Source organism: Odocoileus virginianus, chromosome 24 (genome assembly GCF_023699985.2).
Source record: "Odocoileus virginianus isolate 20LAN1187 ecotype Illinois chromosome 24, Ovbor_1.2, whole genome shotgun sequence".
Lineage (NCBI taxonomy): Eukaryota > Metazoa > Chordata > Mammalia > Artiodactyla > Cervidae > Odocoileus > Odocoileus virginianus.
The window spans coordinates 44,557,472-44,583,768 of NC_069697.1; the positions used below are offsets into that span (position 1 = coordinate 44,557,472).

Below are 26,297 nucleotides of genomic sequence, written 5' to 3' on the forward strand. Positions count from 1 at the left end.
CACTTATATTTTCCATACCATATAAGGAATGAACTCTTCCTTTTTAACCTTCAAGACCAGTTTAGACATCATCTGCCCTAGGAAACATTTTTTCACAGTTATTCCTCTCACCCTTCTCCCCAACCATGCCATTAGAAAATGAATCAATTCTGCCTCTACTACTTCCAACCTCGGTACCTCTATTATTATACCTATTATTTGCAAGTCAGAATTTTAGACATATACACACCTCACTTAAAAATTCCTTGAGTAGCCAGCGGGATTCACTTCTGTAAAATAGAGACTCAATAAACGTTTTCACGGAACTGAACTCAAATGTCACTTCCTCTGTATCCCCCCATCTCTGTTCATAATGTCCCAATTCCCCCAGGATAGAGTCCTATACTATACCCAGGCAGTGCAGTATACTCGAGTTAACCTCTGACTCTCTCTCTCAACCAGCTGATAAATCTTGAGCAAATTAATTACCTGTGTCTGATTCCTAACCTGCGTAATGTAGATCATATCACTTATTTTACTAAATTTCAGAAGGATTAAGTGAGATAATATTTTTGAAAATAACTAGAAGACTGCTCAGTGAACTTTACTTCCCTTACTGAGAAGGAAAAGCAAGAAGAGGCCTGAGATACCATGTAGAGACACGGCCTGAGAGAGAGTGCGCGTGTGCATATGTGCATGTGTGAGTGAGTATGACCGTGTTCATGTGTGTGCCTGCGTCTGTGTGTCTGTGTTGGAGGGTTTAATTAGTTCAGTTTTGGCCAGGGGAAGAGTGAGGTGATTGTTTAATATGCAACTTAGATAAGATTAATTTTTCTACTTCAGTAATTATAGCTTAATGATTGTCAAAAAATCATTATCTCTGACCAAAAGGAAAAACCTTGTTTTGCAATCAACTGTTTCAGTCGATTATATAGAGTGATATAACTTTATGCATGCATGAGGCAAATGTAATAATAAAACAGGAATTTGACAAAATAAACTTTATTATTGTTCAGTTGCTCAATTGTGTCTGACTCTTTGTGACCCCACAGACTGCAGCACGCCAGGCTTAAGTCAACTCTAATTTGAACACATCAATAGCAGTTATAAAATATTGCTGGAATTCAATTAAAACTGCCATTCTTACTCAGAGATAAAACTATTCTAGGACTTATAACTAACTTTGCATCACGACCCTGAAAAGTATCTACAACATCAGAGGTATTGAATTCGCAGTAGTAACCTTGTGACTGATATTGATTTGTCACCTGGGAGGTGAGAATTCTACCACTGAACCACCAAAGCCTTTGACCTGTTATCTGAATGCCAGTAAATTCCATTGTCCCCAGCTTCTTCTTCTATAGGGAATGCTAGCAATATTTTATGTTCCATAATTGCGGGACTAATTGCATTCAGACTATTCTATAAGCAATTTCCAGCCTTCTAATTATGCTGTTTTTGGTTTCAATTAAATGTTGTTTTGCAAGGGAAGGTAAACATGTTATATACAATAGTCTGTATTTCCCTCAGGTAATAAGAGAGCTCAGGAACATGCATGCATATATTTTTCCCTACCAAAAAAGAAAAAAAAGACATCAACTCATGGATAGACTCTAGCCAAATGGCACATAAACCAAAATATCCTTAAGAATGATAAGTTAAGGGATAAATGGTCATAATCACTGACGGCCGTAGATGTTATTATATAATTAAATGAAAAAGATTAAAATAAAAATCCTGAAGTGAACATATAATATAAAAATAATAGCAACAATCGTGTAGATGTATAGGTACCACTTTAGTTAACAAAAGCAGAGAAAGAAAAAAATAAAAGATTCCAAAACTCTTCCTGCAGAAAAGAGCCAAATGCTATTGAATCTTACTATTTTTAGTTTAATGATTAGATTAGTTTAGGTTCAATAATGTTTTTAAGCACTGGTTCAAGGTCGTGGAACCTAAAATATGATGTCACTCTTTCAAATCCCTGTGAAAGATAAAAGCAAATAAAACACAGAAGCCAGATGCCAAATACTGAAAATCAAGGGGAGAAGGTCATAAAAAAGGTATAAAACAGTAAGACAAGGAAATGTCATCAGATACGTCCATGATAACAAAATATAAATGATGTAAATGCACCTGCTAAAAAATGACTCTCAAAGAGAGTTACAAAACAAAGAAATGGCATAATGCAATCAAAAAAGAAGAGAAGCAGAGAGAAAAAAGAGAGACTGCAGACATGCACACATACGTGTGCAAACGTGAGTCCACACGCACACAAAGACAAAGGTGGCAACACGAAAAATGTCTCTTAAAAAAGAACTCACTCCTCTTCTCCCTCAATCAGATTCCAACCACCTCCCACTGAAATGGTAAGCAGAACATAAAAACAGAGCAAAATCTACACCAGCCCTGGAAACTAAAACGTGATAAACTTGTGTAAGATAAAGTACAGAGGATGTTTTAAAGAAAAGGCCAACTTCTAACTCATCTATGTGCAAACACTGTTCCTGCAAGTTAGTGAAGGAGAATCCAGGGTTCTAAGGAGGAGGGGCCAAGGCCAGAGAACAGGCAGGTGGAAGGCATTAAGAGCTTGATATCCGGCACAGGGTCTGTCTAGACCCAACAGGTCACCTCGGCCAGCACTTCTGACACTGAAAGCCACACTCACAGGCGCTCTGCGGCGATGCCCAAGCCCAGCATTCCAAGGATTTGGGAAGCACTGCCAAGGCTGACTTTTGAAAGAGATAGTGAAGCCTGAGAAACATTCGGGGCACTGCATGAAAATTCTGATGTCAGTTTAACCCTAGGGAAAAAACTAACCCTGAGGCAACACTTTTCTCTAGGGCCACCTCCGGTTCTGATGCTGCTTCCTTACTCGCTAGCTGAGGCCCCTGGAGTCTGAAAGCTCAACTGCTCTACACCTAAACTTTTGTCTCCTTCCCTTTTATCACCTTGAAAGATTTACGAAAAACACACCAAACTCAGATAGAAGCCTCTCTCACCAAACTGGGCAAGCCCACACTGCATTCATGTTACTCTAAACAGATGCGGGGAACACAGTGAGGAATGAGAGACCATGGTCCTTGCCACCATGAAGCTTACCTATTTGTGAGAAAGATATTATTAGCAAGTGCAATAAAGATCACAGAGAGGCAAAAGGAGAATAAAGATCCTATATAACAGAAGGAAGAAGTCTAGCTTGAGAGGCATAAGAAAGCCAACCGGCAGGGAGTAATATTTAAACTAAGAATAAAGGATAAGGCTGGGTTGCCCAAATTAAGAAGGAGGGAAGAAGTGTACCAGACAAAGGAAAGGATGAGCAGGGACCCTGGGGTAAAAGTGAGTGCAGCCCACTGAAGCGTATGAAAGAAAAGCAGAGTGGCTAGGAGGTGTAAGCGAGCAACAGATGGATGAGACGATGAGGCTGATGAGGTAGGCAGAAGAAATCCTGAAGCTGTTAAAACAATTTGGAACTTCATCCTAGAAAGAAAGAGAAGTAACTGAAAGAGTAACATGATGAGATCTTCGCGTTTGAGAGATTGCCGTGGCTAAGAGGTGGGATATGGCTGGGAGTGGCATCAGAAGAGAAGCAGTGAGACCAAGTGGGAAGCTATTGTAGAAGTCTAGGCAAACCACTAACACAGGCTGAGACAAGAAATAAATTTAATAAGAGTCCAGTTCTGGCTGAAGCAACTGGGCACACGGTAATACCATCTACTAAGGGAAGGGACAAGGTGACAGAAGCAACCTTGGGCAAAAGTAATAAACTTTTAGCCTATTAAAGGTACATACAACCAACCAAATGGAGATGAGATAGAAGCAAGTGGATACACAGGACTGTAGCTTAGATACAGAGGAGAAGGCAATGGCAACCTACTCTAGTCCTCTTGCCTGGACAGTCCCAAGGATGGAGGAGCCTGGTGGGCTACAGTCCATGTGGTCGCTGTGAGTCGGACACGACGGAGCGACTTCACTTTCACTTTTCACTTTCATGCATTGGAGAAGGAAACGGCAACCCACTCCAGTGTTCTTGCCTGGAGAATCCCAGGGACGGGGGAGCCTGGTGGGCTGCCGTCTGTGGGGTCTCAGAGAGTCGGACACGACTGAAGCGACTTAGCAGCAGCAGCAGCTCAGATGCAGAGCCAGGTTGTGGGTAAATTTAGGGGGAACTGACTTATCAGGCGGAACTGAAGCCACGGAGTAAATAAGACTGCCTAAGAAAATGTGTAAAATGAGAAGACAAAATGCCAGAGCCCTGAGGAACCTCAACATTCAGAGGTGAGCTGGAAGAGAAAGAACCGGCAAAGAAGACCAGGAGCGAGCAGTGGCCAAAGAAGGCAGAGGCCAAGGAGAGTATTGTTCCAGAAAGACAGTGGTGATGATGGGTTTAGGATGGTGATGAGGTTGCTAGCTAACATTTACTGTGAATTAAGTCTGTGGAAGACTCTGCACTAAGTAACTCACATATGCTCTCTCATCTAATGATTTCAATAGTCCATGTGGTAGGAACACTTCTATCCTCAATCTACAAGTGAAGAAACTGAGGCACAGATAATTTAATTAATTGGCCTAAGATCATATGGGCTTCCTCAGTGGCTCAGACAGTAAAGAATCTGCCTGCAATGCAGGAGGCCTGGGTTCAATTCCTAGGTCAGGAAGATCCCCTGGAGAAGGGAATGGCTACCCACACCAGTATTCTTGCCTACAGAATTCCATGGACAGAGGAGCTTGGTGGGCTACAGTCCATGGGGTCGCAAAGAGTCAGACATGACTAAGCAACTAACACCTTCACTTTTTTCAAAATCATATATCTCACAATACCAGTGTTAGAAGCTAAAAGAAAAGACTGTCTCTAGGAGTATTGTTCAGTCACTCAGCTGTGGCTGACTCTTTGCAACCCCGTGGACGGCAGCACACCAGGCTTCCCTGTCCTTCACCATCTCCCAGAGCTTGCTCAAACTCATGTCCATTGAGTCAGTGATGCCATCCAACCATCTCTTCCTCTTTTGTCCCCTTATCCTCCTGCCTTCAACCTTTCCCAGAATCAGGGTCTTTTTTTTTTTTCCATTTATTTTTATTAGTTGGAGGCTAATTACTTTACAATATTGTAGTAGTTTTTGCCATACATTGACATGAATCAGCCATGGATTTACATGTGTTCCCCATCCCGATCCCCCCTCCCACCTCCCTCTCCATCCCATCCTTCATGGTGCACTGGGAAGACCCAGGGTCTTTTCCAGGGAGTCAGCTCTTTGGATCAGATGGCCAAAGTACTGGAGCTTCAGCTTTAGCATCAGTCCTTCCAATGAATATTCAGGACTGATTTCCTTTAGGATTGACTAGTTTGATCTCCTTGCAGTCCAAAGAACTCTCAAGAGTCTTCTCCAACACCACAGTTTAAAAGCATTAATTCTTCGGCCCTCAGCTTTCTTTATAATCCAACTCTCACATCCATTATGTGACTACTAGAAAAACCAAAGCTTTGACTAGACGGACCTTTGTTGGCAAAGTAATGTCTCTCTGTTTTTTCATATGCTGTCTAGGTTTGTCATAGCATTCCTAGGAGTGAGTGATAAGTGTATCAAATTCACTGAAGGAAGATAGGTAGACCACTGGATTTAGTGATATGGACACCATTAGTGGCTTCAATCAAAGCAGTTTCAATGGAATAGCTTGGATGTTTCATTTTCTTAGACCCTGTAGCCAATCCATCAACAACCTATCACTTCCACCACCAGCACCCTGGTCCAAACCGTTATCAACTCCTCTCTGAACCACTGAACTAGCCCTAATGGTCAACCTGCTTCCACACTTGGTCCCTGCAAATCATTCTCCACACAGCAGCCAGAATGACCACTTTAAAATACACATTGGATGGTCACTGCCTGCCCCAAAGCCTTTAATGGCTTCGATCACAAAGAACAGTTCCTAAACTCCTCACAATGGGAAAAGCCCCAAGTGATCTGGCCCTCCCCTTTGCCCTTAAAAAAAAGATGTCCTTTTCATCATAGGGGACTGGAATGCAAAAGCAGGAAGTCAAAAAACACCTGGAGTAACAGGCAAACTTGGCCTTGGAGTACAAAATGAAGCAGGGCAAAGGATGATAGAATTTTGCCAAGAGAACGCACTGATCATAGCAAACACCCTCTTCGAACAACACAAGAGAAGACTCTACACATGGACATCACCAGAAGGTCAATACCAAAATCAGATTGATTATATTCTTTGCAGCCAAAGATGGAGAAGCTCTATACAGTCAGCAAAAACAAGACCGGGAGCTGACTGTGGCTCAAATCATGAATTACTTATTGCCAAATTCAGACTGAAATTGAAGAAAGTAGGGAAAACCTTTAGACCATTCAGGTATGACCTAAATCAAATCCTTTACAATTATACAATGGAAGTGAAAAACAAATTCAAGGGATTAGATCTGATTGACAGAGTGCCTGAAGAACTATTGTCAGAGGTTCATGACATTGTACCAGAGACAGGGATCGACTCCATCCCCAAGAAGAAGAAGTGCAAAAAGGCAAACTGGCTGTCTGAGGAGGCCTTACAAATAGCAGTGAAAAGAAGAGAAGCAAAAGGCAAAGGAGAAAATGAAAGATATTCCCATATGAACGCAGAGTTTCAAAGAATAGCAAGGAGAGATAAGAAAGCCTTCCTCAGTGATCAGTGCAAAGAAATAGAGGAAAACAATAGAATAGGAAAGACTAGAGATCTCTTCAAGAAGATTAGGGATACCAAGGGAACATTTCATGCAAAGATGGGCTCGATAAAAGACAGAAATGGTATGGACCTAACAGAAGCAGAATATATTAAGAAGAGGTGACAACAATACACAAAATAACTATACAAAAAAAGATCTTCATGACCCAGATAATTATGATAGTATGATCACTCACCTAGAGCCAGACATCCTGGAATGTAAAGTCAAGGGGGCCTTAGGAAGCATCCCTACTAACAAAGCTAGTGGAGGTGATGGAATTCCAGTTGAGCTATTTCAAATCCTAAAATATGATGCTCTGAAAGTGTTGCACTCAATATGCCAGCAAATTTGGAAAACTCAGCAGTGGCCACAGGACTGGAAAATGTCAGTTTTCATTCCAATCCCAAAGAAAGGCAATGCCAAAGAATGCTCAAACTACCACACAATTCCACTTATCTCACATGCTAATAAAGTAATGCTCAAAAATCTCCAAGCCAGGCTTAACAGTACATGGACCAAGAACTTCCAGATGTTCAAGATAGATTTAGAAATGGCAAAGGAACCAGAGATCAAATTGCCAACATTTGTTGGTTCATCGAAAAAGCAAGAGTTCCAGAAAAATATCTACTTCTGCTTTATTGACTATGCCAAAGCCTTTGACTGTGTGGATCACAACAAACTGTGGAAAATTCTTTAAAAGATGGGAATGCCAGACCACCTGACCTGCCTTCTGAGAAATCTGTATGCAGGTCAAGAAGCAACAGTTAAAAAAAAAAAAGAAGAAGCAACAGTTAGCACTGGACAACAGACTGGTTCCAAATCGGGAAAGGAGTACGTGAAGGTTGTATACTGTCACCGTGCTTATTTAACTTATATGCAGAGTACATCATGAGAAATGCTGGACTGGATGAAGCACAAGCGGGAATCAAGATTGCCAGGAGACATATCAATAACCTCAGATATGCCGATGACACCACACTTATGGCAGAAAGCGAAGAAGGAAAAAGAGCCTCTTGATGAAAGTGAAAGAGGAGAGTGGAAAAGTTGGCTTAAAACTACACATTCAGAAAACTAAGTCATGGCATCCGGTCCCATCACTTCATGGCAAATAGGTGGGGAAACCGAGGAAACAGTGACAGACTTTATTTTGGGAAGCTCCAAAATCACTGCAGATGGTGACTGCAGCCATGAAATTAAAAGACACTTGCTCCTTGAAAGAGCAAGTTATGACCAACCTAGACAGCATATTAAAAAGCAGAGACATTACTTTGCTGACAAGGGTCGGTCTAGTCAGAGCTTTGGTTTTTCCAGTAGTCACATAAAGATGTGAGAGCTGGACTACAAACAAAGCTGAGCACCGAAGAATTGATGCTTTTGAACTGTGGTGTTGGAGAAGACTCTTGAGAGTCCCTTGGACAGCAAGGAGATCCAACCAGTCCATCCTAAAGGAGATCAGTCCTGGGTGTCCACTGGGAGGACTGATGCTGAAGCTGAAACTCCAATACTTTGGCCACCTCATGCGAAGAGTTGACTCATTGGAAAAGACCCTGATGCTGGGAGGGATTGGGGGCAGGAGGAGAAGGGGATGACAGAGGATGAGATGGCTGGATGGCATACTGACTCACTGGACATGAGTTTGAGTAAACTCCGGGAGTGGTGATGGACAGGGAGACCTGGAGTGCTGCGGTTCATGGGGTCACAAAGAGTCGGATGTGACTGAGCAATTAAACTTAACTGAACTTTGCCCTTAACTCTAACCATTCTCCCTCTTGCTCCTACCATAAGATGGTCTTCTTTCTGTTATAGGCCATGCTGGGTCCAAACTAAAAGTGCAAGTCCCTAGTCTCTCTGGTTCATCCTGCATCCCCAGATACTAGGCGAGTTAGTGCCTGACATTTAATATGTGCTCAATAAATAGTTTTGGATAGATGGCAGAGAAACGGTGACAGCAAACATGTAAATAACTTGTAGAACAACACGGTCTCAGAGGATGACAAGTTGAGTAGGCTTTTTTTTTTTTTTTAAGATGAGAGAAATTTGAGTATGTGAGAAATGCAGTTCAATCCCTGGGTTAGGAAGATCCCCTAGAGGAAGGCACAGCAACCCACTTCAGTATTCTTGCCTGGAGAATCCCATGGACAGAAGAGACTTGAGGGCTATAGTCTATAGGGTCACATAGAGTCGGACACAACTGAAGCAACTCAGCATGCACACAAAAGAGATATTAGGAGAGTATCCAAGAGCTTCCAGGTGGTGCCAGGGGTAAAGAATCTGCCTACAATTCAGGAGATGGAAGAGATGTGGGTTCAACACCTGAGTGGGGAAGATCTTCTAGAGGAGGAAATGGCAACTCACTCCAGTATTATTACCTGCAAAATTCCATGGGCAGAAGAGCCAGCAGCACTACAGTCCATGGGCTTGCAAAGAGTTGGACACAACTGTGCAAGCGTACCATCCAAAGGAGTCATAAAATCACAGAATATGAGAGAAAATTAATTAACTTAGGAAAAAATTACAGCTACACCTAAAAAGGAATCATACAAAGGGATTTTATCTCTCTATGCCAAAGTTTTTTGGTCTATAATTTAAGGGGTTGGGAAAAATCAGCAATTTCCAATCACTATCTAGAACTTCCCTTCAATTATTTTCCCTCATGATCCCTCTTGGTTATTTCACCCTTGGTTATACCACAGACACAGGAAGTTCTGATTAGCAATTATATATGTCTGATTACTAAAATAATCATACTTAACAAAACAGCTTAGCTGGAGAATCAAAAGCTCAAGAATTTTGAGTGATTCATATAAGGTCACTCACATTTTTTAAAAGCAGATGCCATTGTCTAAATATGAAGAAACTGGCCCAAATTAGCACAGGCAATCAACGGTATCAATTCCAAACCATACACAGAAAGTGCAAAACTGAAAGATTTTTTGAAGAATTTGAAGAAGGCATAGTTTTTTCCTTCTAATTAGGAAAAAAGAGCAATAATAAATCCCAGGAAATTGGAGGGAAGAAAGCACACCTGTGTAAAAAAGTCACAATCCAGGGACTTCCCTGGGGGTCCAGTGGCTTCGACTCTGCACCCCCTGCATGCAGGCCAAAGTCATGGTCTAACCATGAAGCAAATTAAGTTGGCAGGACTTTAAGCAACTGGTACTCTATAGGAGAACCAATCTGATGTCTCACTATGGCGATTCTTTTTTGAATGTCACAGAAACGTTGTAATACCCTAAAAAGTTAAATGAGAAAAAATGTAAGTAAAAGAAAAGACTACAGGAGGAGTGAGTCAGAACAGCCTATGATGGAGAGGATGGACTTTGGAGCCAGACTGCCTGAATTCAAAGGACTTAATGTCTTTGTGCTTCAGACCCTAATCTTAACATATGAATTACTGTAATATTTTAACTCCTTGATAAAGTTTCCATGAGCATTAAATGAGTTAATATATGTAAACAGTACATAGTGAAACTAGTGCCTGGCACACAGTAACATTCGTATGTATTTGCTATTATTATTATCATTACTATTATTTAATATATGGATGATGAAATATGAAAGCAATGGGACAAAATACAAAGATTTGATCCACAGGAAAACACAAGAGCCCTAATGGTTAAAAATGCAAGGAGTGGGAATAAATGAAACAAAGAAAAACATACAGATAATGAAAGAAAAGGTAATCTCTAAAAATGAGTTATATACACCAATATGGATAACATAAATAAAATATCACGGTGGGGAAAAGCAAGTTATGGAGGTTATACATCAGCTAATACCATTTATGTAGTGTTCCAATATGTGCAAAACTAAACAATAAAATATGTAGGGATATATCTACAGTAAACCTATAAAGAAAATTTGTGTTAAGTGATAACCACAAAATACATGACTGTGAGCAATTCTAAGCAAAGGGAAGATGGGCCTGGTGAAGGTCACACAGGCAACTTCAACACTCCATTCCTGAAGCTGAGTAGGGGTACCCAAACTTTTAAAAATGATTCTTTATGTCTTGTATAGATGTTATACATTCGTGTATGTGTGTGTGAAATATTTTACAATAAAAAGAGCAAAAATTTAGTACCACATTTTTTTTAACCTCTCAAATTAGTCATTTCTTTTTCTTCAAAAAGCTCAATGGAAGAGATTTTCTTCTTTAATGATAAGATCAAACTAACTAAATTAAAGTTAAATGTATTTCTAGGATGGTCAAAGGTAAATTCCACTAGCAGTGTACCCTGATATAAGAGGACTTTTCCTATCTGAGGTATATCACCAAGCCTAAACAAACAATTCTTAGCTGTACATTTAGAACAATCAATGTAATTCCTCATGCTTAATGCCATTACTTTAGATGGGACAGTTATTAATAATATGATGTTTCTAATACATTGTAACCTATCCTCTAAATAAATACTAAATCTTTAAAAGGGTTATGTAATTTTGCTCTGGATCAAATTACTGGGCACAGTAGGCTGCAAGGTTCAAATAGGATCTTAGTCTCAGAATAACCTTTATATTTAGTTCCACAAAATAGACAGCTTGAACCAAATATAACAAGACAATACATAATTTTGTGCAATTTATTAGTCAACTTATTTATTCCATTAAAAATTATGAAAGCTACTTGAAGACTTTTAGACAAGTCATAGATTACAGAATCTTAATGCAAAAGCAACATCAGGTATTATCCATCCAAAATTCATTCATTTTACAGGTATGAAAACTGAGGCATAGGAAGCCAAAATGTCTTAGATAAGAACAGGACTAGGACACCCAGCCTTTCAAGTTGCTGTCCAGTGACTCTGCTGACTACCTTGGGACATGAACATACAGGCAAGAATGCAGATATGTCAATGAGTCTGCAATTTTTCAACTGATCCTACACAAAGGTAAAGGCCCTCTGCTTTCAACCCATCTTTCCGGCCCCTTCTGACTAGAAGGCATATTCACACACCAAGAAATCAGGAACAGGGCCAACAGTGCATGCACTCTTTGACGCTCAGTACTGCAAGCCCAGAGCTCCAGGACCTTACTTGTGGTCCCTCATCCACATCGATTCTCTTGTACTGTGCACCTTTCCTTATTTCACTCTACTAATCTAAGATGAAAGAATACCTACCTGTAATAGTCACTAGAGAGCCCTCCAACCCCAAACAAGCTCGGATGCTCTGACAACCAAACACAACAGAAGCAAGAGAAACGAAATAATAATGGACAATTCGGGGTTCTTGGCTCTATACAAGGGCTGTCGTGATATTTGTTACGGTCTCCAACATGTAGCATGGGTTTATATCCAATGCTTAACATATGTAACTGAAGGATTGATTTTGTTTTGTTTGGATTTTCATTTTTGCTTTAAATAAAATAACTGACCCAATAAACTATAAAATTTCACCATGTAATTTATAGTAATAGAAGACAGTCATGCCATGGCCATGACAGATTGCAGAAAAGTACTTCATACAAACCATCTACCAATTTTCATCTTTATAATAACAGATCATAGCCCTAAAAATGATGCCATACACCTGAAAATTTAATTTTTAAAAAGTGTTCATGTATTAATCCCTGAGACTATTTAATAGCCCGACTTTAGCATAAGGTTCATTGCCTAGCATAAAGCAGGCAACTGCAGTTGAAAGAAGATGGTGAGACGGAGTTTTCTTTTAATTGAAAAAGTTTAGCTACGGCTCACATTTTCAAACAGAAGTCTCCCCCACATTCTGAAGTGAGACGACAATGAGCTGCTGAAAGTTGAGACCAGAGCCTCCCTGAGAGTATCCCCAAAGCAGGAAATCATGTTGTCCATAGACTTGTGAGTCATAATTTCCACCAATGTGCACTTTCCAAACATATGATAATGCATCTATATTTTAAAATATTCAAAATTTTACCGTGGCTGTTTGTTAGTATATATTTTCTCAGTCAACAGTTACTAAAACCACACTGCTAGCATTTCTTAAATGAGTTAGAAATTACTCTTAATACTTGGACATAAACATGTCACTTTAGACAAGCATTATGAACAATGTACTATTTTTAGAAACAGAACCGGGATAGACAGTTGGTCAGGAACTAGGCCTTGAGAACACACTTCCTGTACCAGCAGTTTTTCTATTTCCCCTGCAGTCATCTCCATACTCTACAAACCTATCTACTGTCAGTGTCTTCAATGAAGTAAATTCCCTCCACTTTCCTTCAGGAAGTCGAGTATCAAGAAATTGTCTCACAGTTTGCAAATCAGCACACAGCTAGGCAATCTGATTATACAAATCCAGGTCACAGCTCTGCTCCAGGCTCCCACAGCCAAGCATCAGAGTCAGGGTATAGTGGCCAGAGTGGTCAACTCAAGTGTTCAGTAACCTTGTAGGTGACATTTGAAGAGATAAGAGAAGCAAAGTATTCTGTAAGAAAGCAGGAGGGATGTGACTTATTATAAATTACTTTACTAGAGATTGGGAAAAGAGTACCTCAAAGCTGTATATTGTCACCCTGCTTATTTAACATATATGCAGAGTACATCATTCGAAATGCTGGGCTGGATGACTCACAAGCTAGAATCAAGATTGCCAGCAGAAATATCAACAACCTCAGATATGCAGATGATACCACTTTAACGGCAGATACTGAAGAGGAACTAAAGAGCCTCTTGATGAAAGTGAAAAAGCTGGTTTAAAATTCAACATTCAAAAAACAAAAGTCATGGCATCTGGTCATATCACTTCACGGCAAATAGATGGGGAAAAAGTGGAAAACAGTGTCAGATTTCATTTTCTTGGGCTCCAAAATCACTGTGGATGGTGACTGCAGCCACAAAATTAAAAGATGCTTGTTCCTTGAAAGAAAAGCTATGACAAACCTAAACAGCATATTGAAAAGCAGAGACATCACTTTGCTGACAAAGGTCTGTGTAGTCAAAGCTATGGTTTCTCCAGTAGTCACGTACGGATGTGACAGCTGGACCATAAAGAAGGCTGAGCGCCGAAGAATTGATACTTTTGAACTGTGGGGCTGGAGAAGACTCTTGAGAGTCCCTTGGACAACAAGGAGCTCCAATTAGTCAATCCTAAAGGAAATCAATCCTGAATATTCATTGGAAGGACTGATGCTGAAGCTGAAGCTCCAATACTTGGGCCACCTGATGAGAAGAGCAGATTCATTGGAAAAAGACCCTGATGGTGAGAATGATGGAGGGCAAGAGAAGGGAGTGACAGAGGATGAGATGGTTGGATAGCATCATACATTGACTGGACAAGAGTTTGAGCAAACTCAGGGAGACAGTGAAGGACAGGGAAGCCTGTCGTGCTGCAGTTCATGGTGTGGCAAAGAGTCGGACACAATTTAGTGACTGAACAACAACAAGGAAATTGTCAATAATTATTGTATAAATAAAAATCTGAGCATGGCAATAAAAAATGCCCATAAAGAGACTTACGTGGTGGTCCAGTGGTTAAGAAACCACCTTGCCAATGCAAGGGACACTGGTCTGATCCATGGTCTGGGAAGATCCCACATGCTGCAGGGCAACTAAGTCCATGTACCACAACTAATGAAGCAACTACTGAAGCCCACACACCCTCTAGCCCACGCTCCACGGTAAGAGAGTGAGAAGCCTGCACACTGCGACAAGGAGCAGCCCCCGCCCTCTGCAACTAGGGAGAGCTCGTGCACCGCAACGAAGACCCAGCACAGCCACAAATAAGCATGAAAAGTCATTATCTAACTGCCCATAAAGAACAACAAACCAAAGAGCCCTCCATCTGGTGGGAGTCACACCCGCTTCATATTCTTGGGGAAGGTGAAGGGAGGAACTGGGAGGAGACTTAGCAGAACCTGTGTTCAAGGCCAACTGAACAACTTGGAAGAAGCCCAAAGTCCAGAGGAACAAGGCTTGGTGATGATGAAGACTTTTAAGGAGTTAGTTCCTTAGCTTAAAAAAAGATAAGAAGCCACTGACGGAAATAGGCAAAGACGTAGCAGCAACAATTTTGCAGTTTAGGAAGGTCATCCTAGCTGCAGTATCCTTTCCTCAATGTTTCCCAGGCACTGTTTGTGGCGGGAGAAGATGTCACGTCCCCTAAACAAGCAACGCTCCTAAACAGAATGCCATATGCTGATTAGGCATATTAGGTCAGATCAAACTGTATCTTCTCTACAATGCTTTTCCTGTGCCCTTGTTCTTACTCCAGTCAACTAATGCTTCTTCCCCCCTTTATTTTTAAACTTCCTTACTCACACATGTTTTATCTACAGTTCCGGTCTCTTCAAGCTACAGTCTCACACTTCTAATTCTACCACACACTTCCACATGAATAGTCCGCCAGCGCCTCAAATGCAATAGATCTAAAACACAACTTATTTTTTTACCCCTACCTACCAACCTGCCCCAAGTTCACTTCTCTTAATCACCCAGGCTTCACATCTTACCATCACCTTTTATTCATCCCTCTCTTTTCCCCTCTGTTTTTCCCCATGTCCAATTAACTGTTTCTTTCTGTCTAATTCACTTCAGCTACACTTCTCCAATCCTATTGCCATTCCTGGCTTATGTCTTCATTCTCTAACAAAAACTCTTGTAACTTTCCCTTATTAGTCCAATGGTTTCCTTCCCAATTCAATTCATCCTCTGGATAATTAGATAATAATATATCCGATAATTCAACTCTGATCATGACATTTCCAGGACCAAAAATAACTTCAACCTCATAGCCGACTAACCAAGTCCAAATTTCCTAGACTAGCATTAAAGCCTCCTATGTTCTGGGCCAAACCTAACTTTCCATCTTTGCACTTTATTTTCTCTCTGTGCCCCCTCATATATGTTCCAGCTGTTTCCTACTCCTGGTCAATCTGATCTGGGAAATACAGGGTACTCAACAAAAGTTGATTTCCTTCCATATGAATTTGCTATATTCTCCTTCCCCATGCCATCTCAATTTATAGGAAAACATCCCATCATTCTGAATAACTGACTGTCACACAGAAAATTATCATATTCATGAAAAATCCTGTAAAACCTAGAAAACAGACAGGAACGTTGACAAAGACGAGCAGTATGATCGAGCTGCAATGTCAAAAGAAAAAAGTAGTGACAAGCAGGATGCCATATAAGTTTCAGAACATTTGAAATGTTAGAAGCATTACATGTGGGACAATGGATGCTAACAGTCTACTAGAGTTCTTCAAAATGATTCACTGGTCTCACAGAACTTACAATCCCCCAAAGAAGATTAATACGTATGGACTTCATAATGCAAGGTAGTAAAATCGTGTTCCAGTCAAGGTGCAAAATGTCTTAGAAGCATAAAAAAAAATTAGAAATTCTAGAGATTAAGAAAGCTTCATAAAATACCATGCAACAGAGGCTGTAAGGAGTTCAACAAATCTTGAGAAAAAGGTATTCCAGCCAGCAGAAATGGTCTAACGGAAAGGTAGAGGTGGAAATTGCTACAAGTGTGAGAAATAGGAAAACAACTGATGAACCCTGGGCCCCTAAACTATTACTATTTTGAACGTGTCTAATTATCACTTACACAGTTTTAATGAATTAAGAGTGTGTGAGCTATTTGAGCTCAGGGTTTTACATCAATGAATTCCTGAAAACAGGCAGATGATTATCTGCAGGATGGATTAGTTGTCATTAAACAGGATTTTCACAACCCTGTCGGATCCTAAGCTGCGTTACAATCCCTGAGTGTGGTGTCGCGCTCAGCTGACTCCCAGAGGCTTGCTCTTAGGCATTCCTGCAGGAGTAGGAAGGAAAAGCTCTAACATCCTGGGATCCCACTGAAGGTGACACACTCTTCTACACACACATCGCAATCAAGGAAAAATCATACATACATTTTAAGGACTGGCAACCTTGTAATACAAAGTTTAAAGATGCAAAGTATAACCATGTAAATGTTTGCATAGTACAAAGAAATCTACAATTAGAAGAGACTGTAGAGAAAATCTAGATCAACCATGTAACCCAAACTATGTCTATCTAGTTATTCCAGGAATTTGGAATTAGGGCTCGTTGATTTAGTGTCTCCCTGTGCTTGGCCCTGAGAGACACCTACATATCCAGAAACTGTTAGCACCCACATATGACTGTGAGCATAGCCGGGGAAAGATCTCACACAGAGAGATCAATGAAGCTAAGAAAGACAAAAACTAAAGACAGAGGAAGTTCCACGTTTTCCATTCCTAGTCCCTAACAAGGTCTGCGTGCATTTGACTCCCATCACATTCCTATCTTTCTTGTTCCTAAAACTAGTTCAAGTTCATTGCTGTTATTTGGAACAGAAGCTGAAATGAGGCAATAACCAAAATCCTTCATAAGGTCAATTGGCTGATTTATTACTGAGCTACCTTTTCCATACTTTCTTCTCATTTGTATTTTCTTTAAAAGCCATAACCATGACTTTGGTATATTATAGAGACAAATATGTGAACAGGGATCCAGGACTCTGTTGAGTATTATTAAAAGGAAAATCCATCATCTCCAGGAAGGAGAAAATGTAGGAATCTTCAAGGTAGAGCCTTGAGGTATCTGCATAGCAATCAGGGATGCAAACAACTGGTAAATTTTTTAAAAACTTTTTATCTTGTATTGGGATATAGCCCATTAACAATATTGTGGTCATTTCAGTTTGAACAGTGAAGGGATTCAGTCATACATATACATGTATCCATTCTCCCCCAAGCTCCCCTCTCATCCAAGCTACCACATAACACTCAGCAGAGTTCCCTGTGCTACACAGTAGGTCCTTGTTGATTACCCATTTAAAATAGAGCAGTGTGTACATGTCCATCCCGAACTCCCTAACTAGTCCCTTCCCCCAATCTGTCCCCCAGCAACTGTAACTTCGTTCTCTAAATCTGTGAGTAACAACCGGTAATGTACAGAGCTATCCGATTACTCTCCTACCCAAAGCCAATATAATTCTGAAGAAACCAGATGAGTAGATCCAATTCAGTCTCCTCTGAAGCATGAGAAAAAGGTCATAACTGAGCACAGGGCATTGCCTCTGGAATGCCCCGAGTGGCTAGCCACAGTTCTCCCAACCATACAAAGAGGTCTGGTGCTCTCCAGTGAGATCCCGGACCCAGACCCAAATTTCAACACTGAATACCAAAACATCTTAGGGCCTGCTTGAACTATTGACCCTATGACATACCCAGCACTTTCTACTATTAGATAAGGGGAAGAAAGTAACAGAAGGTTAATATCATGGCACGCTTTACAGGTGTACACGTCTGTGTGATAGGGCAAGTATCAAGATTTTCCTGAGACAGATCCCGTCTCCCCAAAGCTGGATCCACACCCAACAGATCTGACTACAAGGAGACCAGCTAAACATGTAGAGCAAGTTAGAGTTGACAATCAGAAGCCTGGACCAATCTAGTGGGTGGCTCTGCAAGTTTATATAAACAAAAACAATCCTGGAGGATCCTGGAGTTGGAAGGGACATAGAGAGTATGTACAAATTCATCATTTTACAGAGAAGGAAGCTAAACATTGAAACCAAATTCATTAAACAAATCCCTAACTACAGTAATACAGGCGAGATGAAAATCAAAGGGACTGTGACCAGATTGTGACAGAACCAAAAAGGATTATTTCCTAAAGTTTCTCTAATGGTTGAAAATTTATTTTTAATTATAAAAGAAATACTGTATTAGAAAAATCCATGAAAACTACTGCTGGGATTTTTTTTTGGATATTCTTATTACTTAAGTTTAGCAAAATGGTTTCTGACCATTAGCATTTCAGTTAAGGTATTAGACCAAGCACCTTTAAAAGTCAAAAAACTGTGTGTTGATTCAAAAACCTATCTGATGTTGTATATTTGCAATCTTGGCAGACAGGCAGTTTAGGCACTGTGACAAAACTCTAAATGGCAGAGAGTTGCTTATTTTAATATATATTAAAAAAAAATCCAGACATTCACATAGGGCCCTAATAAAAGTCACCAGAAATTAGACTTATATGTCAGCTGGGACCAAAATTAAAAGAATAAATGGTTAAATGGTCCAAATATAAACTTGGTTTCCAAAATTGCTGGCAAGGGGCCATAGTACTCTGGATTTCAGTCTTCAAAGGCTGCTTGACCACAAGTATTAAGTCAACACATTACTGAGGGAAAAAAAAACAACATATACTGTCTGGCAGTACAATCTACCCTTTATCTGCAGCACAGTATATTTTAGAAGACCATTGATAAAATGTGAAGATAGAACCTGTTGTGTCCCCCAAGAAGTGCTATTAAAGTTACTTTTAAAGTGCAGATTCATTAAAAAGTAGGTCTTTTTTTAAAAACAATATTAATCAGAAGCAAACATGAAATTGATATTATTTAAATTAACATCAATAATCTGCACATACTAAATATTTTTAAAATCTCCTATCCGTTTTATAAATTACATGAATCCTAAGATTATTTTATTGACAAAACTAACTTAAAAATCTACTTTGCCACCACCACTGCAAATGGAAAAAGGAAGCAATAAACCAGAGGGTGTTGAATATAATCTATACTTTGTAGAGTCAATTTTCAACTAATTTTTAAATTTAGCTGTTAGCCATATCTTATTTTGACAGTTTAGATTATTGGTGGCAAAAACAAAAGCAAACTAAAATTTCCGAAGAAATCTCAACTCTGAGCAATTATATTTTCTGTTCTTCCATTCCAGATAACATTAGGCATCGAGAAGTTTTGATGACTACATACTCATCACAGATATAAAGGGTCCTGCAATTTGACATTTACCTTAAACTCTACATTTGTACTTTCAAATAATTACTTTTTATAATAATCTTATTCCACATTATTTAGAGAAAGCTATCTTTAAAAATCGTCCTGTTAAGACTGCAAAATTACCTCGCTTGATAGCTCGTAGTCCTAAACCAAATAAGGGAGGAATGGCACCTTTCGATCTTATAGTTGCAAACAGCCCAGGGTGAAACTTACAAACCGGACTCCGATGCCCTTTTTTCCGCTCAAAAACAAAACAAAACTGGTACCTGGAAAACCCGGGATTTTGTCCGGTTTTGGCCTATTAGACACCAGCCGGGCCCGCGGGAGCCTGACCCCGCGGCGAGGGCGGCGGTGCGCTTCTGGGCGCGCCCCTTGCCGCCACGCGCCCGCCGCTCCGGGCGCTGTCCCCCTACTCGCCCGGCTCCCCGGCGCCCCTCCCGGACGCGCGGCGGGAGGCACGGGCCTGGCTGGCAGTTCCCACGCGCCCGGGCCCGTTATCTCAGCGGCTGCTGCGCAGGAGTACCCTCCGCCACACACACACACACCTCCGCGCGGGGCAAGGGACTCCGAGGTGGTCCCCGCCGCGGACCCGCGCCCTCCCGAGCCCGAGGCGGCGTCCCTTCCCCAGCCGCCCTGGCAGGCCCCTCCCTCGGGGGCCCACGTCGGTCCAGAGCCTCCCTCCGGCTCGGGTTCGCTCCCGGGACGGGATAAGGTGTCAGCGACGCTGCCAGACGCCTCCCGTCGGCGGGGGCGAAGCCAGCCCTGACCTCCTTCTATCCGCCTCTCACCACCCGCGCCCCTCCAGGGCTCAGGAGAGGGGGGCTCCCGGCAGGAGGCTGAAGGGGGCGCTGCCAGCGCTCGTAGGGGAGCGGAGGTCGGGGTCACGTCTCAACTCGGCGGGGTCCGGGCGACAGGGCAGGCGAGGGGTGCGGGGGCGAGCCCCAACTCACCGGACTGCACTGCTCCTCGGGCCGCCGCCGCGGCCAGGCAGAGGCTGAGGCAGAGGCAGAGCAAGAAGGGGCGCGGGAGGGTCCGCCGCGGGCTCATGGAAGTGCCAGGGAGCCGCCGCCGCCGCCGGCGCCGCTGTCCGAGCCTCCCTCCCTTCCTCCCCGGCTCCGGGCGACGGACGGGGCGGCGGGAGGCATGACGGGAAATTCCTGGGCACGGGCAGCCGAGTCCAAATATGAGCAAAGGAGACGAGCGAGGGAGGACCGCCGAGCTCGCCCGCCGCGGACGGGGCCCGCTGCCCGGGTCTCGGCAGCCGCCAACTCCCTCCCTTTTCTGAATCCTCCTTCTCCAAGGCTGCCGCCTCAAGGCCTCCCGCCGCCGAGCACGACCCGGAGGTGCCCTCTGCCAGAAGGCATCCCTTTCCAGTGTTAGGGCCCAAGAGCAGAGCGGAGCATCCCCCCTCCACGGGTCCCGCCTAAGACCCCTGAATTAGAAGAGAGAGGAACCATCACGAGGAGACCCGATAGCTAGCCAGGGACCCGCGGGAAGACGTCTAAGGAGTTTAAGGAGACTCCTGCGATGCCCCCCCGCCGCCCCCGCCCCGATCAATTGAGAGCTCTGGGAGTAAGGGCATAAAAATATTTGGCAAGTGCTTCTCTTGAGTGTGTGAGGGGGAGGCTAGAGCAGCACTGTCAGTAATGCACACACTCAGGTGAGCCATCCTACCCAGAACGAACAGGCATTATTGATCTAACACATCAAACCAGCCCTCTGCATTCCAGACGAGTGAGACCTTTACACTAGGGTGTGTGTGTGCCTCGCGCTTAGCGAGAGTTAAAAAGGGGCTCTTCCCAAACTTATATTTGAATACCATATATGGTCTTCAACCCCTTTACAATAGTTTTGAATTTATTTCAACTTATCTGAAGGGTAGTGTTGAAATTTATTCAAAAGGTACTGCCTCTGACGACCGACCAAAAGTGTCAAGCCCAATGTTTAATCACAGGCCTAAGCCAATTGTGGCTTGACTTTTCTTTGGCACTGATAACTCTGCCAGCAATCAAGGCCAAATGACCTTAGCTTTTCAAGAGGACATAATGATGTCTAATTACGTTTTTTTTTTTTTTTTTACTGGGACTAATGGGACAGACCCTGAAGATGTAGGATTTACGTAATTATTTATAACCATTGTGATATGCTATAGAAATGATTAACTGATGCAAAATACTTAAGGGGTGAAAGCCAAACAGATTTAGAGGGTGGATTATTCTAACATGACCTAAAGTACAGTAATTTGTACATCACACTATTTGTTTGAAAATTCTATATTTGAAAATTAGAAACTTTATTTCAAAACAAATTCAGTTCTGGCATAGCATTAAGGCCCTGTATGCCAAAAACCAGTCCATTGGCGAGTGGTTCCCCTTAAATCATCTGGTACTGAGAAACACCACATCCCATGAATTATTCCTGGCAAATGGGCAGATTTCACCCTTAATGTACTAGCAGTGATAATGAGATGAAGGTCAGATAACCTAAGTAAACTAACAGTAAATAAACTGTTAAACAGTATATTAGGGATTTAAAGGACACATGGCATTATTCAATTTAAGTACCTAGAAGTGGGGTATATGAAAGGGAATATTCAGGAAACTCTTTAAGTTTCCCTCCCTTTCCTCTTTTTTGTATATTTTGTATTATATAAGCACTTTTCTTTTCATATTCACTTTTTCTTATTTCCCTCACAGCCTGTTAGTGCAGGAGACACAAGAGACATGGGTTTGATCCCTGGATCAGGAATATTGCCTGGAGAAGGGAATAGCAACCCACTCCAGTATTCTTACCTAGAAAATCCCATGGGCAGAGGAGCCTGGCAGCGGGCTACGATCCATAGGGCCACAAAGTCAGATACAACTGAAGTGACTTAGCACGCACCCACCACAACATGTAGTATAATTCTTTGCCCACAGTTTAAATGTTTGTTTAAAAACAAAAGTAAAATGAGCACATTTTGTAGACTGATGTACAGGAGCTCCCTAAGTGTAAAGAAAAGCTTGTTTCAAAGGATTGTAATAATTTTGTCTATATTTAAAATAGTTGACCTTAAGCACAAAATTACATAAAATTACAAAGAATGCAGTATAACACTGCCTGTTACTATAAGTGGGGGCTTGATTAATTCTGTCAACTGCTTGACTTGACAGCGATATTAGCAGCTGTTCTAAAAGCTTGAATAAATATGTTGAAGAGGAAAGGAAAGAACAGCAGTTCCTGAGTACATAGTAAGTGCTCGTCACTGTGCTACTTGTTTTATACACAGCATTTTATTTAAATCTTCCAAGTATCCTTGAACTTTTTATTTTTTGTCCCCTTTTACAGATAAGGAGAGGCATAGATAAGGAAATTATGCTATCAGGAAGGGATAAAGTAGTATTGGAATTCAAATCTCATTCCAAAGGCCACATATACTCTTTTTACTCATCTGATCTGCCCCATTTTCTCTACATTAGGGGGGGAAAAATGGGGTTTTCAAAAACTGTATTCATTGAGTTCTTGTGGTTTTAAGTAACTAGTGTGCACTCAGGTTACCTCAAGTAACAGGGGTAAAGAAAACATGTGGAAATAAGGTCAGAGACTTAACCGGCTTGTCAGGTCATCCTTTGTGAGCCTGGGGGTGGGGGCCTGTGCCTTTGATGGGTACCAGAAACAGGAAAGTTACCACCCTCTGACCACATTTCTATGAGTTTTGTAGTTTAAATCATATATTTCCCAACATTTTCTCTGTTATTATAATCTTAATGACAATCATGTTACTGTATTACCTTAAACTATGTTTGCTTTTGATATGTGCAGGGCCCTGTGGGGGGTTCCTGGGCACAAGGCCTTTATGTCCAGCGTTTCTTTGATTATAGGAAACAGCCCTCATTCGCCCTCCGTAATCTTCCCTGAGTTCCAATGGGCGGATCCAACCAGTTTTTAACAAGGGAAGGGAGAGGATAGGAGACCCAGGAGAAACAAACTATCAAGAGCAGCCTTGGGGCAAGGTCCTGGTCCCCATTAATGCACACAACAATATCTCTGAGCTGTTTTGCAGATACTGAAACCCCCTCCAGGTGGGAGAAGTTAACGATTAACAATGGTATACTGCCCACAAGCATGTAGACCCCAGACCAGTTGGACCTGAAGGTTGACAATGTGGACTCTACTTAACTCACCACCAACCCATTAGTAGAATGTCTATGAGCTACTTAACTCACCACCAACCCATTAGAAGAATGTCTATGAGCTACTTAACTCACCACCAACCCATTAGAAGAATGTCTATGAGCTGATCACACCCTCTTTGCACAGTTACTATAAAAACTTACCACAGTCTTCCACAAATTGAGACACTTGGTTTGAGGGCGTGAGCCTGCTGTGTCCCCCTTCGCCTGGCAAAGCAATTTGCTTAGTCATTCAGTTGTGTCCGACCCTTTTGTGACCCCATGGACTGTAGCCTGCCAGGCTCCTCTGTCCATTGGATTTTCCAGACAAGAGTACTGGGGTGGGTTGCCCTTTGCTTCTCCAGATTTTCCCGACCCAGGGATCAAACCCGCTTCTCCTGCATGTGTCTCCTACACCGCAGGCAGATTCTTTACTGCTGTACACTCTAGATACTCTTTTCTAACCTCTCCCCAAACTCTGTTTTCGAGATTTGATTCCACACTGTGTACAGAGAAGCTGAGCTTTCGGCATCACTTTTAAGACAAAACACTCAGAGGAGGAAACTACTTCCTCTGTTTATTATATATATGTATATATATATATATATATATATATATACATTATAGAGATGCCTCACCCAACCCAGTGGTGTGCTAATAAGTATTTAACAACCAGATCTGGAGGAAGGAAACCTGAATTATAACAAAAGCCAATTTATGTGGATGTCAATACTCCCAGCAACCTGAGTCTCTGGAGTCAAAGTTGAGAAGAGATGTGCTCAACCAGCTCTTCGCTCACATGAGCCAGCCCATCTCACCACTCCCCAACTCCTTGTTAATGTCTTCCGAACACAGCAAAATTCAAGTTATACAATCACTGATCCTTCTACTTCTGCCCCCACCGTTAGTTGCTCAGTTGTATCCAACTCTTTGGCACCCCATGGACTGTAGCTGGCCAGGCTCCTCTGTCCGTGGCATTCTCCAGGCAAGAATAGTGGAGTGGGTTGCCAGTCCCTTCCAGGGGATCTTCCCAACCCAGCGACTGAACCCAGGTCTCCCACATTGCCAGCAGATTCTTTGCCATCTGAGCCGCCAGGGAAGCCCTCTTCCAGCTGGCAGTTCTCTAGAGCTCACAATCAAATGCCCTGGAGGGGAGAGGTTGATTCTGTCACACCTGTCCCTCTTGGGGAAAGTTCTTGTATGAGGTTATCTCATAAGCCACTGAGTACCTCTGAGCCAGGCGTCCTCTCCTGAGTCTTCAGCTGTCGCTAAGAGGAAAGGCTCACAGGGGACATGGCATGGTCACTTCTACTAGAGAAAGAGACTGGAGACTCCCCTGGTGATCCAGTGGTTAAGAATCCGCCTTCCAATACCGGGAGTGCAGGTTTAGTCCTCGGTCAGGGAACTAAGATCCCACATGCTGAGGGGCAACTAAGCCTGTGGGCTCATGACCTAACTAGAGAAAAGCCCGAGCTCCACAGCTGAGACCCAACGTGGCAGAAAGGAAGAAAGAAGCAGACTGTGTTGCTGCCTTTTCAGGGGGGGTGCATCTGGGGCGGCCTCTTGAAAAGGGAGTCTGTGAGCATGGCAGGCATTCAAGCTACAAGCTCCCTGGCATAACATTCTCACCTCTTTAATGAAATTCCCTCAGCCATTATGCAAAGCTCTGAGACAGCCCCCACGTCATATACCCAAAAGAACATCTTGAGTAGATGCAAACAGGAAAATGGACACATTCCACCTAATGTTATTCAAAAGTCCCAGGCAGGGTGAGAAACCAAGTTAGTGCTTCAATTCAATGAGCATTTATCAAGTATATTATTTATCAAGTATGTTTATCAAGTATATTATCCATTTAGTCAAAGCTGTGGTTTTTCCAGTAGTCATGTACAGATGTGAGAGTTGGACCATGAAGAAGGGCTGAATGCTGAAGAATGGAAGCTTTCAAACTGTGGTGCTGGAGAAGACTCATGAGAGTCCCTTGGATAGCAAGGAGATGAAATCAGTCAATCCTAAAGGAAATCAAGCCTGAATATTTATTGAAAGGACTGATGCTGAAGCTGAAGCTCCAATACTTCGGCCACCTGATGGGAAGAGTTGACTTATTAGGAAAGACCCTGATGCTGGGAAAGATTGAGGGCAGAAGGAGAAGGGGGCGACAGAGGATGAGATGGTTGGATGACACCACTGACTCAATGGACATGAATTTGAGCAAACTCCAGAAGATAGTGATGGACAGGGAAGCCTGGTGTGGTGCAGTCCATGGGGTCGCAGAGTCGGATACAACTTAAAGTGAACAGCAACAGTTGTTCTAAACCACTAACGATCAATTGGAAAGTAAGGAAATTACTTCATAGGAGGGTGTAACAGACTCTCCAGAAGAAAGTTTCTCTAACTTCACTCAACCCAAACTTGCAAAATTCTGCTTTCTTATCTTGCAAAGTAGAATGTTGTCACCCTCACCCTTGCTGAGAACACGGTTTCACACTGAGGGAAGTATGCCCCCATGCCTCAGGGTGTTGCGGTGGGATAAGAGTTGAGAACTCTTCTCAGCAACATGAAGGACACAGAGTCAATGCTGACTGGCTAAAGGTGACACCAAACATTTTCTCAGATTCTGAGGAAGGATTCCCACTTCCACGACACCCTCCCAGCCCCCAAGTCATCAAAGGCACTAAAACGACAAGAACTCTGAAAGACGGAAGACTG

General features: G+C 42.2%; 1 protein-coding gene across 2 annotated transcripts in view; it reads right to left on the reverse strand.

The window, feature by feature from the left end:
- MSRB3 (methionine sulfoxide reductase B3) overlaps positions 1–20,472 on the reverse strand; it is a 172,344-nt gene extending 151,872 nt beyond the window's left edge. The window contains exon 1 of one of the 2 annotated variants that reach the window (XM_020885351.2): positions 20,388–20,472. The gene's annotated coding sequence lies outside the window, so the exon portion shown is untranslated. Of the gene's footprint in view, positions 1–19,982; positions 20,004–20,387 lie in introns of those variants that run through there. The other variant, XM_020885365.2, reaches the window with a different exon arrangement.
- Between the last annotated feature and the right edge of the window lie 5,825 nt (positions 20,473–26,297).